The sequence below is a fragment of the Pieris napi genome, chromosome 10, assembly GCF_905475465.1.
Source record: "Pieris napi chromosome 10, ilPieNapi1.2, whole genome shotgun sequence".
Classification (NCBI taxonomy): domain Eukaryota; kingdom Metazoa; phylum Arthropoda; class Insecta; order Lepidoptera; family Pieridae; genus Pieris; species Pieris napi.
Window position 1 is genome coordinate 6583698 of NC_062243.1, and position 14761 is coordinate 6598458.

The 14761-nt window shown below is 31.2% G+C and overlaps 1 protein-coding gene across 1 annotated transcript in view; it reads right to left on the bottom strand.

Annotated features, from left to right (window-relative positions):
* The window catches only part of LOC125053276, a 95284-nt gene extending 80790 nt beyond the window's left edge, over window positions 1-14494 (bottom strand). The window contains exon 1 of the mRNA XM_047654568.1: window positions 14331-14494. The gene's annotated coding sequence lies outside the window, so the exon portion shown is untranslated. The remainder of the gene's footprint in view (window positions 1-14330) is intronic.
* Window positions 14495-14761: the final 267 nt, after the last annotated feature.

Here is a 14761-nt window from a genome sequence, read left to right on the forward strand (position 1 = left end):
CATAGCGACATATTAACGTAGCTAAATCTCTTTTAAACGTACGAATTTAAATAACTGAGGATAAAAAGTAACAAAAGTCGTTGAATCAGAGCTATCTGATGGTTGTCACAAGTGGCACGGGACGCGACGTGCACGGAAACTAATATGGCTTTAAATGGCATCCACTAAGATAACCGGACGCCAGGGACGGCTTAACACTCAATATTCCCTAAAATAAAACATATAATTACAAGCTCTGCATAGATCTTTTATATTTAAATTTAATCTAATGGTTAAATTACATTATTAAAATGTTTATTTGAATTTTGTTTAAGCGTGAATAACTTAACTAACATATTTACAAAAAATCTTAATACATCAAAAATATGGTAATTTATTATTAATAAAAATGTACTAGTAACATAAGTCAATCGACTTGTTTCGTGTTTACAAACAAGGATTTTATTGAATTACGTGACTGACCCGTGACTTCGTCTGCGCAGGATTAGTATTTCGAGTAGCTTATATTAGCGTGGCATAAAAAAAAAACTACTGAATATATTGACTATTTAAGATTTTCATTTCATTTTCATCGAGCATTATATATGCGTAACTCACGGTTTTGGCAGCGCACGCCAGAATAGCTCGCAGATGGTAGATTTTTTCATACTTACCTGATATTTTGGACAATTCACCCTATTTGCCTATGTATTATTGTAATGCATAAGCTATATTATTGTAATTCATTAAATCCACTCAGTAGTTTTTATGTGAAAAAGTAACAAACATCCATCCATACATACAAACTGTCGCGTTTATAATATTAGTAGGATTATTACTAAAAGGAATAATTATTATTATATGTTATAGTCGGTAATCTAATTTTAGGTATACTTAAGCCTCGATGTTATTATAAGACTTTCCTTTGGCTTTATAAACTGTGTTAACATTTTAAACTTACCTGAATACTTTTATGCGAAAAATGTCATGACTTCAAAATCATGGGGCCCAAACCAACATTCAATCAAGTCCATCCCTGACAGGAATACGGGGAGCGCTTAACTTTTTGTTTCGCGGACACAACTCCTGTTTGGACTTGTTCCAATGGCAATTTTTATATTTGTTACAAAGCTGAACAAAACATATTATATATAATAGAAATAGCGTTATGCAACGTTATACTATTTTATCGTGCTTAAGTGTTTTGAATGCCATTTTTAAATCAATATACAAACGATTTTAATAAAAATTCTTTGTTAGATATGGTTGTTTTCATAAAACTCCTAAATATCTTAAATAATCCGTGGTAGGTGCGCAGATATCGCTACAAGAAGACATAATTCATACGATATTTTTTTTGATTAGAATGTTCAATATGGATAAAGAACATTTAAGTAAGTAAATTATTATTGTATCAGTCTTTCATAAATTCTTATGTTTTATGGTTTACGTGCTAATTGCAGTTGATCTTACGGTGATAGGCTGTCTTAGGACCAGAGTTCGATAACAAACAAACAAACCAGTAGCGCTACAGCCTTTTCAGGCCTCGGATTTCTGTATCTGTTTTATGATTATTTGTCAATATAATAGGCAAGTAGGTGATCAGGCCTTCTGTGCTTGATACACGCCTTTCGACTTTTTGGGTCTATGTCATGCCGGGTTCCTCACAATGGTCTCTTTCATCGCACAAGCGAGTGTTAAATGCACATATACAGAAACTCTATTGGTGCACAGACGGGGATCGAACCGACGAACTCAGAGATGAGCACGCTAAAGCCATTAGGTCATATAAATGTCAAACAGATAAAATATACATGAAAGAGTATTTCGGCTATAAGCAAGACTACCTAATAATTTATTTTAACAAAAAAATAACAAATAAACGGCTGCAGAAGTCTTCTCCATTCATTACGTTTTACTCATACGAAAATAGTTTTTTTTTCTTATACCTATTTATTTCTAACCTAACATAAACTATGACTACTTATATAGATAATAACATTATTATCTTGGAATTAATTCTCATTCACGCCTGTATGACTCGTAAAAATTCACGTATTATGTACGAGTGCGGTAACGCTTTAGCCGTACCGTTTATCCTAACGGCTAACCCAAACTCCAAGACTGTTTCTGTAATTTCTGATGAGTCGCCGAACTAGGTTTCAATTTAAAGTCACTCCAGTCATAATGATGATTGTATGGTACAGTTTTATTGATTGTTCTTTAATATATTTGTTGTGGAAGATAATATATAAAATTTATAGACCAATGCGTCAAATGAAAGCCCATGTCGAAATTCGAAAAATTATCATTACTTTCATAAAATGAAAATAACAATACCACCTTTCCGTGTCCGAGAGATTTATAGGACAATTTCATCAACAAAAGAAAATATGTCCAACGCATTATGCGATATCATAACACACTTCTCTTGTGAAAAGGTTTCAGACCGTTTCATACATGAGAAGTAAACATCTGTGTAGAAAAATTACCTTTTTAAATGAGATCTGTTGGATTTCTATGTTTATTTGTGAAATATCTTCTGCGACTTCTCGGAATTGGGTCATTAACTGGGTTAAGAACTTGTCGCTGGTGTTTTCATTGTAAGATATTATAGAATATCATTCATATTGCATATAAGGCCTATATAAAACGTGTATATTAGACTGATTCAAAATTTGTTTTTTTTTGAGTAAATATATCTAAAAAGCTTCTTTGTCAGACAAAAAAACACATCCTAAAAAGTGATATTGATATCTTGAAAATTGAGCTGGCGCATGAAGGGGTCCCCTTTCCCATTTAAAATGCATTGAAAAAAAAATTATTCTTTATTTTCATTGTAAATCGTCATTAAAAATAATTAAATTTTCAACAAAAAAGGTCTCAAATATGTATATGACAAAAGTAATTTTAAAATATAAAACCTGTCAACGAGAACACTCAAGAATTGCATAGATAAAATTGACCGAATTGATTTTGTTAATACTGGTCCTTACTTAGCCGGAATAATATATATACGGTTGTATAAATTCAAAATGGATCATATCGTAAGACTGAGTCACCGAAAATTTTGCGAACAAAGATACATCATACTCAAATATTATCATATTCCAACAATATTAACAAGCAGGTCAAACTGTTGTCTTTTTGAATATTGCAACCTACATACACTAACGCCATCACTTACATTATTATTACAAAAAACTTCACATACACGCAAAATCGTATAAAATTCCTTTCAAATAAACTACAAAATTTGATACGAGCTAGCTCAACCGCTAATCTCATTAAACTCATTTAAGATAATTGGCATAAAATCCTCGGTTCCTACTTTATAAGGATTTTTCGGATAACAACAGATTTACATTTTTCAGCAAACAGTGTATACTTGTTGTTTAATAAGGTGGACGGTAATTTTTTTTTACAATTAGGATAAGTTAAGATAGTTTAAAGTTATTATTTAATATGTTACCACGTACTCCAAAAGCTTTAAGTGATTAAAGCAGTGTTTATTGCGTTTCAGGCATTTTTTGCCGCGCACCACCGCTACGTGAACCAGCTCACCGTTGTGGTATTTGGGAACCACTACGACATTCGGTCCTTCGAGATAAGAGGGTATAAATTCTTAGGTCGGCAACCTACTTGCGAGCCCTCTGAGTTGAGTGTCCATGGGTGGCGGTACCACTTAACATTAGATGAGTCTACTTCTATATATTGCTGGCTGTTTAAATTAATTAAATTAATTTTAGAATTATTTAAAAAATTACATTAAATTTAAAAAGTAGGTTTATATAAATTAATTTGCGAATATTAAATTTAAAAAAAATTGTCTTTATTAAACGAATTTCTAGCTTTAATTGAGCTTTGTTACCCCGAATTTAACATTCATTAAAAAAAGTCCTAAGCTATTTCTGTACAAGTTTTTAATAGAAAAATACATTTTAAAACTTATTCAAAGGCCGTTCAAATGAAAAACGTTGTGGAAGAGCTAGTACAAAAGTAATTAAGGATGTTAGTTCGTAGCCCATGAGGCACGTTTGTTCATTAATATGCTAATACCGTGGCGCATCGAGCGAATCGCTAAAAAGAACCGACATCTCCCGGGATTTCATTATTTGAGTTTATTTTGATACTTGAAATGGATCTAGACTTGTTCCGAAAGTTGTTGTAATTAAAACCATAAGTGTTACAGAGCTGTTTTCGACTGCTTAAGAGTGCGTCATGAGGCTTTGTTCTCCCACACCGATGCTGCAATATATTTGTTTTTTTCAATTAATATAGGGTAGGGAAAAAAAGCCGTCCACCTTAAATCAAATAAACAATGACTTAATGTCAACACTATTAACGTAAGTATATTTTAAATAAATACCTAATATATATTTAAAAATCTGAGTAAAAAAATGATGATTTCTAGTTTCGATGTTTAGCATACGTTATTAGAAAGCTAAAAAGATCATACACAAATCCAATAATGTCAAACTGTTACCTCATTTTTGCAGTTGGTAAAAATTCTAAAAAAATGAGATCATTTTGATAAAGAAAAAATTGGCAAACAAGTTTTAATAACATCGTTTGCTTTATTTTTTATTTTTTTGCTATATGTTATTGTGATGTAAATAAAGTATTATTATTAACATGTTTGAAGTACACACACGAAACTACGGAACGTCCATAATGGGCAGTCATCGCAGCCTATGGACACATTTTATGGGTGCGTTGCCGGTCTTTGAGGGAGGAGTATAATTTCTTTTTAAACATTTGGACGTCGTATCTCTCAGGAAAGACCTTCCTCGAGACTCATTTCCACAGTTTGCAAAAGAAAATGCTTAGTAAAGGGAACCGTGAACAACTTTCAGCAATTATGCAATGCGGATGAAATAGTATTATATATTTCGTATATATTTTATGATTTTTATACTAATAATTATAATTCTACATTAACAAATTGAATTTTTCATACACACACAACCCAAATTTTACGGGAAACTATTTTACCATATAAAATAAAGATTTCACCGCTTTGTTAAAAGCATTATTAAAAATATATCTTTAACAGAATAAAACACAATTTACTAATATCTATCTCAATTAATAATAAAACAAAAAAAATTTCGTTTTTAATTCCTGCCTGAACACTCTGATCTCAATATTATTGTTTGTTTAAAAAGGATGGTATAACCCAGCTTAGCCCAGCTTAATCTCAAATTAACACCATAACCGCTGGTCCTCAGCAAATACAATGTAATTCAAAGTTATAACACTTAATTACGAGTACATTCTGTTTAAGACCCCCTGAATCGCGTAATCCGTTCTAATTTGCGACTTGTCAGGATAAGACCGTGATAAATTTCAACATATTCTTTATGGGATAAGCTCAGTGTAATTACATTTAAACTATTAAGTTTAATGTGTTTATTTGGTCTAATGTTTCGTTTTAATTGGCTTTGTAATAATCGTGATGTCAACCCCCAACCGATTAAGAGGCCATTTCGAGAGATATATTTACATATATTTTTTCTGATAAACCGAATTTAGTGTGGAGAGTGGTTTAACAAAATCTCAGAATTTGGACCTTATTGTAAGTGTTAATTATTCATCTATATTTATTTATATTATCACGTCTTTGCCCGAAGATGTAGGCAGAGACCGCGGATATTCACTTGCTAAAGATCGTCATGCTCGCTTAAAATATGTCATTACTTGTGGCGGTGTCCATGCGTTGGGTTGTATCTCTCCCTAAAATATCGTGAGGGGGCCCATGGCCAGCTACTTGTGGCGACTGGTCGGACTTGAATTCGTGAATGCGGTGATATTAGTTATTTCGACTATGTGTTTGCGTGTTGTTCCCACGAGAATGTAAGTGCGTGCTTCTATTTCACCTTGCCTCCTGCTGATAGAGGACAAATCTTTGTTTTTAATTAATTTATTATTATAAATTAACTAGTAATTACTTAATATGTCACGTGGAAGATGGTGTAATGGTTGCAGCTCTCTACAAACATTGTGTAAAACAAAAAACTTGGCGATTAAAAAGAGTGGCGGAGAATTTGTTGCCAGTTCTTCTCTTCCGTTGGTAATCAATCGATATATAAAAAATCTGGATTTTTTTTACGATTTGGCATCAATCACTTAAATTCTACCCTAATTTTACGGAACCTCATTTTAGTAGCGATATTAGTACTTTGTCTTTATACGACAAAACAATGTTTGCCTCATCAGACATAGTTTTATTTTAAAATAATTCGTTATTGGCATAGATATTTTTATAAACATGATGTCCATCCTAAAAAATGAAATCTATCGCAAGTATTTAATTTATTATTATATGTTAGTATTTTATTTATTAAAAGTACTCCTGAAATCATTTGATTTCAAGAAATACCTTCGAAGATATGACACCAAATAACACCAAAACACAAAACCTATCTGCACGAATTTGCAGGTATCTTAAACTAATGCGGATAAAATAGCGGCAGAAAGTGAGTCTATAAAAATGAAATGCCGTTAAACTCCTATTACGATTTAAGTCTGCAATTCTTTGTAAATCTTCACACTTGAAATCACCAGAATGGACAGATATTTTAGTATTAGAATTACGTGAGCAAAATACTGGCATTATTTCAAACGGACCGAATACACATAGAACGAAATAGCTGAACACGGTTTGGGTGGAAGATGACAAAGAGTAGGGCGCGAAATAAAGCGGCGAATTCTCTATATTGTATTGCGGGTTGAAACGGTATTTTGAGTTAAGATAGAATCTAGATTAGGCATTCTATGAGAGGAAATTTGCTTTATAGCCATTGTTACCTAAGTGTTTAAGATTTATTCACATTATTGTGTTGGATCGTACTTGACGATGGTTTTTAACCATAGTTTTTTATTTTCATTTTAACAACGTGAATTTTAAATTGTATATTTACCTACCACAAATATTTTTAGTGTTCTACTTTGATATTCTATTTTGAGGTTCCTCTTCCTTTGGAGTAGAGACTTTTGGGTCGTAGGGTTCAACTGCACAGGCACTAATTAAAGATTTAAGTTAGGTAGATAGAACCGGTGGCCCCAGAACTCGTGCATCCTCTTTCAACGATTATGTATTGCAATACAGCGAGGAAATGTACACTGTCATTAAAGGTTCCTAATACCTAAGTAAGTAAATTTGTTATTATTTTATTAAGAATATTGTAAATACTGTTATTGTGGAATTAATGAATTTATTTATGTTGGAAATAAATAAATTAGTTATACAGTAAAATAATTAAAATTACAAATGAAGTGAGGAGGTCCTCCCGCCGTTAAAAAAAAATTGAGCGAACAAAACGCCATACGACATCGTTTTAGAAATTTATAACGAAGCGATAAAAATGCACTATAAAGATTCTTTTTAATGAACTTGTTTAAGAAGACTGAGCTGAATTAGGACTATATAAATTTCATTTCAGTACTGGTATTACGTAAAACGCTACAACCTTGGTACCTTGTACTTAATAAAATTTCCTTACGAAGGTATATTTGATTTAGGCTGTGTTCATACGACAAACGATGTATTTGTGAATCAGGCGCCGTGAGAATGAGCAAATAAACTTCACAGTTCGTTTACTGCCTTACAGAAAGAAATATTTCAGCCCTTAACACATGTAACATATTATGTAAAGGTAGAAAATACTGCTCACATTGTTTTCTACTCAACTTGAAAGAGACAAAAGAAAACTCAATTACAATTAATATTAAACAATTCCAAAAAATATTTACATAACATTCGCATACGAAACCATCTCGTAAATATTAATTAATAAATTGTTGAATGAATAAATAATAACAATCAAGTGAAACAACAATATACATCAAATGAAATTGCGTTTATAAAAGTTTTCAGAGAATTACTTCATCATATTCCTTTTATTAAATTTCTCCTTCAAATGAACAGGGTTATAACTAAGAATAATGTGCTGACCGCCATCATAACACCTGCAACGCTAAGTCCTTGATAGTGGTTACTGGTTTTAATATAAACGCTCTTTTCTAGAAGGTTTAAGAACAAATCAGTTTGAAAATACCACGTCACAATATTATACAACTATTATAATATATTACCTGTAACATTTTAGCTGAGGATTCAATAATAATCAAATATAAGGCTCTGTATTATGTATGACACTGTATTCTCTTGAGTGGGCACGTTCCTTCAATCTACTTAACAAAATGTATCCTTTATTATAAGACCTACTCGAAAAGTTTCTTTTCCTTTAGTGTCCCTTAAGTATATTTTGTATGAATCCGAGATTTAAAAGGTCAGCGGTACCGTCAGTAAAATTTTATTTTCGTGTAAAAGCTGAATTAATGTTTTCAAGATAGTTTTATTGAATTCGTCCTAATCTAGAATTTATTGCCTGGACTTAAGATATCGTGGGACATCGAACAGTCAGGCTAATTTTATTGGGTCATTAAGATGTTGTTTATCGGTCTGAAAGAGATTACCAGGGGGAGTTTCACTGAATTCAAATACTTGAATAAACCAAGGTACTATTATAGTATAATATATATAAAGTTGATATAACAGCACGAATTTAACTAATAGATTCGTCTCTGTAAAGTTTTTTTTCACGCTGTGATAAATAGATAAAAACAGAACAAAAAAAAGAGACAAAATGGATTGATTTAGTTATTTATAGTTGAATAGCTGATTAGTTAAATTATTATAAAGGCAGCAGAAATATTATTATATAAACAGCAAAGTAGCTATATATATATATATATTATAGAACATTTTAACCTCCTTTCATGGACACTTACACTACCAGCTCGCTAGTACGCCTTTAAATAACTATATATTCACAATTACAGGTTTTTAACTCATATTGAGAAACTGATTTGATTCTAACTTTATCATTGAAATTTGATCCATGACTTAGGTATTTGTAATATAACATTATGTACTATATATATTATTTAAATAATACTTTTTAAAGTGATATCTGTGTTGCAAATAGGATAGCTATTCAAAAATACTTTGAAACACAACTTCGAAAGCATTCCGACGCATTGTAGCATGACATTATCAGTTGCTGTCGTGATTTCTCTTCAAGTAATATTCAGACGGAAAGCAGATGCTTGAGAATTTATTAGTTCAGACTTCAAATAAAAGTTACTTCACTTTCTCATTGAAGCAATCTGCAACTACTTGAGAACGATGTTACGTGCGCATTGTGCCCTGATTCGTTCATTATATCACTTAATTTTTCATTCCATTAACAAGAACTTGGAAGTGTTCTTTTTGGGTTAATGTTAGGATTATTTTAGTTGATACGTACATACAGAAGGCTGGCTGGTTTATAAAACTCCTTTAAAGTAGAACCGACTTCAAAGACCTCAAATCCTCAAAAAAATACGTGTCGAATTGATAACCTCCTCTTTTGTTTTTTTTTGGAGTTTGTTAAAAATGAGTAATTACACAGACTTATCTAGTATGTTCACTGAAGAATGTGTTCTGGTTTCTTAGCATCTATTTATCTCTTAAGGTCGATAAACAGTAAATGATTCTGCTTTGCTTTGCTGCTGAAATCTGATTATTTCAAGCAGATTAAGTAGAGTACCTGAGTGTATAAAACTGGTTTACATGGTGGTTAAGCTCTCACCATATTTTTAAAACAGTATTAAAAACTAAATTAATTTCTTAAGTATTCGCTTTTGTAATTAAGCTTTAGGTCTTCGAGGTCACAATTAAACGTCTGTACAGGCACACTAAACACCTGTTTAATTTTAAATTAGTAAAATTAAGAGACAATGGGAGAGGAAGATTATTAATAGCATAACTAATTAAACAAAACACGACTTTCATATTCTGGAGATAAATAAAAGGTAACATCGACAAAATATTGCCACATCTATTGAACCAACACAATACCTCCCCTGAAAATTACATTGGATAGAGAAAAATATTCTCCAGAGCACAAAGGAAATCCTTTACTGAGGTGCTTAAAATGAAGTCTCTTATTTATTACACTCCAGAAGGGCGTTACACACGGAAACGTCTTTGTTGTTTAAGAATGCTTAAAAGTAAGGAAAAAGTAGCCTTTTCAAGAATACCTCAAATTGGGGTATAAACTTTATTCGAGTCTTTGTAAAGAATTATCAACTTTTCATTGTTAGGTAACTCTGAAATAGTAAAAAGCTAATAGAGCAAGATCCCAGGGCCGCCAGACGTCACGTATTTTCTGACGGATGAAATGTGGACGATTGGGTAGTGTTAGTATGTACTATGATCGTATGCCTACCTGCTAGCTTGGTCAAACGGCCAATTTCCAGGTATCAGGTAATCAAGGTACACAAAAACATTACTTACTTCACGTAAATTCTCATGGCTGATTTTTATATATGTTTTCTAGTGTATAGTTAAAAATAAATTGTCAATACTCCCAGACACTTTCCGTCGGCCATATTGCTTGACAGACGCTTTAAGGGTCTCAAAATAATTAGTCAACTTCACGTAAATTCTGACGCTCCATTTTTATATATGTTCATCCAACAACTATTTTAAAAGCTTTGACAAGAAGACAGACCGATCCAAGGGGCCAATCATCCCCTAAACTAAATTTTAATATCTCTATGAGTGGGAGAGCATTATCTACGCGCATGAGACTGAGTGAGACCGACTGCGCTGTTAAAGCCATGAAAATTACTTGAACGTGTATTCAACATAATACAAAAATGTATCTGTGATGTTTACAACGTTCCTGGAATAATTGATGTAGATGCTGCCAGACTACAGCTGTTTATTAATACATACATGGTATATCTGATATAAATGAACAATTCAATCGAAAGAATTTAAGAAACTTCGATAACAGTAACTTACCACCTTGTAAAAGTGAGCTTTGGCAAAAGTTTCGACGGGCTAGCTATATCGCTAGTCTTTGGAACAATGCAAGTATGAAGATGATAAATATTTTCAACCCCGAAAACAATGGCTGGACACTACAAGATGGTAAATATGATTTTCATTGGTTCGATGGAGATCAATTACCGGGTTTTGTCAGTGAGTCGCTGGAAGAACAATCAGGTAAATTATTTTCGTTTCTCATATTATTTGTATCTTTTTAGTTTTTTCAGACCTTCATTGTTTAACTTGTTTTTTACAGAGGAAGAAAATAAGGATAATGCTGATGATGACGATCACGATTTAGATATTCAATTTCAAGATTGGCTGGATGATTAATTATCTAATTTCAACGATGATGATAATGAAGATTAAAAGCCACTGTTAAGAAATATTGAAGAATTAATATTTTTCCACTTTGTTTCCAAATTTCCAATAAATAATTAATTAAAAAAATTGCTGCTATTTAAATATAAGTGGTATTTTTAATAAATATTTTTTAGTTCTAATTAATAAATTGAAAAAAAAAAAATGTCGGCTAACTTTAGTATTATTTATTATGTGTCAATTTTTTTTCTTATTTTTGTTGCTATAATTTACTTGTCAACAAAAGTTCTAAAAATTATAAAATATCTGTTCAATTAATTTTCATGGCCTTAATAGCGCAGTCGGTCTCACTCAGTCTCATGCGCGTAGATAATGCTCTCCCACTCACAGAGATATTAAAATTTAGTTTAGGGGATGATTGGCCCCTTGGATCGGTCTGTCTTCTTGTCAAAGCTTTTAAAATAGTTGTCGAATGAACATATATAAAAATGGAGCGTCAGAATTTACGTGAAGTTGACTAATTATTTTGAGACCCTTAAAGCGTCTGTCAAGCAATATGGCCGACGGAAAGTGTCTGGGAGTATTGACAATTTATTTTTAACTATACACTCGAAAACATATATAAAAATCAGCCATGAGAATTTACGTGAAGTAAGTAGTGTTTTTGTGTACCTTGATTACCTGATACCTGGAAATTGGCCGTTTGACCAAGCTAGCAGGTAGGCATACGATCATAGTGCATACTAACACTACTCAATCGTCCACATTTCATCCGTCAGAAAATACGTGACGTCTGGCGGCCCTGGGATCTTGGACTATAATACATGTTTATGTTTTATCAAATGTGTGTTAATAATTTAATTAAAAGTGCGCTCATTGTATGTATTCTTTTTACTTGTATGATCTGGCACCATTTCTTTGTACCTGCTAACTTATGAAAACTGTTATCCCAGGCGAAAAAATTCGTAATAAACGGTTCGGAAAGCACATAAAACTGACCACATACTTCAGTACTGAGCAAAACATTCTTCACATAAATGGTAGTAACTACATTTATTAGTTTAAATCGACATAATTTCTAGTTATCCCACGTTCTAGATCCTAGAATATTACTGCATTTCCATCGGGGCATAAATGATCAGATCACTGGTCTGATGTAAAACAGAGCAAATGCACTCGATCGATATTGTAGTTGTGGTCAAAGTCATGTAGATTGAAGAGAAATTTTGAATTTAAGATACTTAAAAAATTCTACACCATAATTTAAAAACAATTTTTTTTAATCACATCTGTCTTATCATAACGCGAACATGGTTAATATTTTTGACTAATACAATTTTGTTTGGTTTGCGACCAAATCAGTCATAATATGGTATATAATAGTGCGAATTTCATACACTGTCATTTCTTCAGAACATATTTTATTAAAAAGAAAAGACACAAAAGCTCCACCCAAATACTGACGACATATTTTAATTAAATAGAAATAAAATTGACTGCCAAATTATGATTATTTATAAGAATTGAACAATTCTATTGTTGGTCTTTTGTCGACTGTTTCGAAAGATCCAAGTGAGTTCATAGCAAACAGTTTACTACTTTAAAACTTGCATTCAAGTAAATATTGAATGTACTTTGAGAAGTTTAACATATTTATTCGCTTTCCATTCAATCAGAAATGCAATTTAATTTACGTATATGAATAAAAATCGAATGCTATAAATATAAAATTCAATTCTCAAAATTTCTACACCGTTTGTTAGTATTTTACGTAACATTAAGCACTAAATTTGCCGTTTCAAATGATTGCAAAAACTGCCGTCATAATTCATTTAGATTTTTATCAATAAATACAAATAGTTTGTTGTTTATTGACAACGATTGCACTGAATCAATTGAAAAGGCTTTTTGAAACTTTCTACTGAGCATTTACTCATGACGGAACTTTGTTTTTATAAAGTTATACAATAATATAAGTAATACTTTTTTTTATATTTTTGTTTCAGTTTCAATAGAAGAGTTACATTCAATTAAATATAAGTTTTATTACCGTGAAGTAAGCTTTTAAAATTTAAGGTTCCGTTATCCTTAGGACCTTATAGTTGATAGACCAAGATTCAGATTATACAATTTATCAACGATAAAACTTTTATAAGTTAAATTTAATCGAAATAACACATTCATTATTTAACTATGTAACCCTAGTTTATTTAAGTATCCCAATAAAAATAGTACGATTAAAAAGTTTCATAGCCAAATAACAAATACTACACGAAATCCTTTACTAGCCTTTAACCATTAAAATATTTTTCACTTTAAAACAAAAAAGTCGCATTCTTCATATTAAAGCTCAGGAAAGCAAATACTTATTAAGATAAATAATTGGTTTAAAAGAAGCTACCTAGAACGTAAATAATTTTTTAATATGCATAAGAAGTTTTCAATACTATAAATATACATATTTTATACTCTCTTTTCGATAAAGCACAATACGATTTGATGACAACCAAAGAGCGAGTAAGTACTTTAGTTTAAAAACGCCATATTCCTTATTTAGTTTTTGTTAATGAACAATATTTTTTTGTAAACTACGCAATAACATTGACAGCACTCAAAACTAGATCACGAATTAATACCATTTGGATTATATGTGTCTATAAATTATTAATAAGCACCTTTATCCCAAAGCAAAGGAAACCAATTTCTAAACCGAAATTTAAAGGGAATAAATTAATATAAGAACGAACAAATTAAATTCGAAACGTTCTCAAGTTATAATTCATTTACATAAAATTTAATATAATAATAAATTGAGTTAGACAAAAATGAAGACGGAAAATGTATAGTTCTTATTTTAAATTTTTTAAACAATTGATAAAGATTTATAGAACAAACTAACTTAATATTGTACCTATCTATTACCAAATCTAAAATTAATAATATTTATACTACAAAACTTAATTGGTTGTTTTTAGAAATATATTTTTTAATTGGATTGATTAAAAAAGCTACTCTCTTGTAGGTATATAGCTAAACAATTTCAAAGTAAAACTACTCACAACAAAATATAACAATTCTTTATAAAAAATATAAACGTAGAAAAAAAATCATATTTCTACATAAAAAATACGCCTTATAAACTTACCATAACAATGCATAAAAACTTTTCACATCACAAAAGTAATATTCAATTAAAACAAAGCTATTTAGATGCAAATCAGTTTTCACAATTCCCACCAACAAACACGTATTTAGATGACGTATGACGTAACGTCCTTTCGCGGTGAAGTTAAAAGTACAACTGACGCTCACCGACACTCTAGGAGCGGAAATTCTCTCAACGTTCCAGCACTGTGTCATAGAATTCACTTTTGTATGTAAAAATTTGAATTTCTTTCTCCCGAGTTCTATTTGTCGTTAATTCTTGATCATAATATGTTTAAGTTCTAGGTAATGTTTTAGTAACGTGACGTTGCAGACCAATACAGATTTTAAGTAAGCCGTTATTGAAACTAATAGTTTGTGCTAATAACTTAGCGATAGTTATTTTCAACATCTTATCAGACCCGTCCGCTA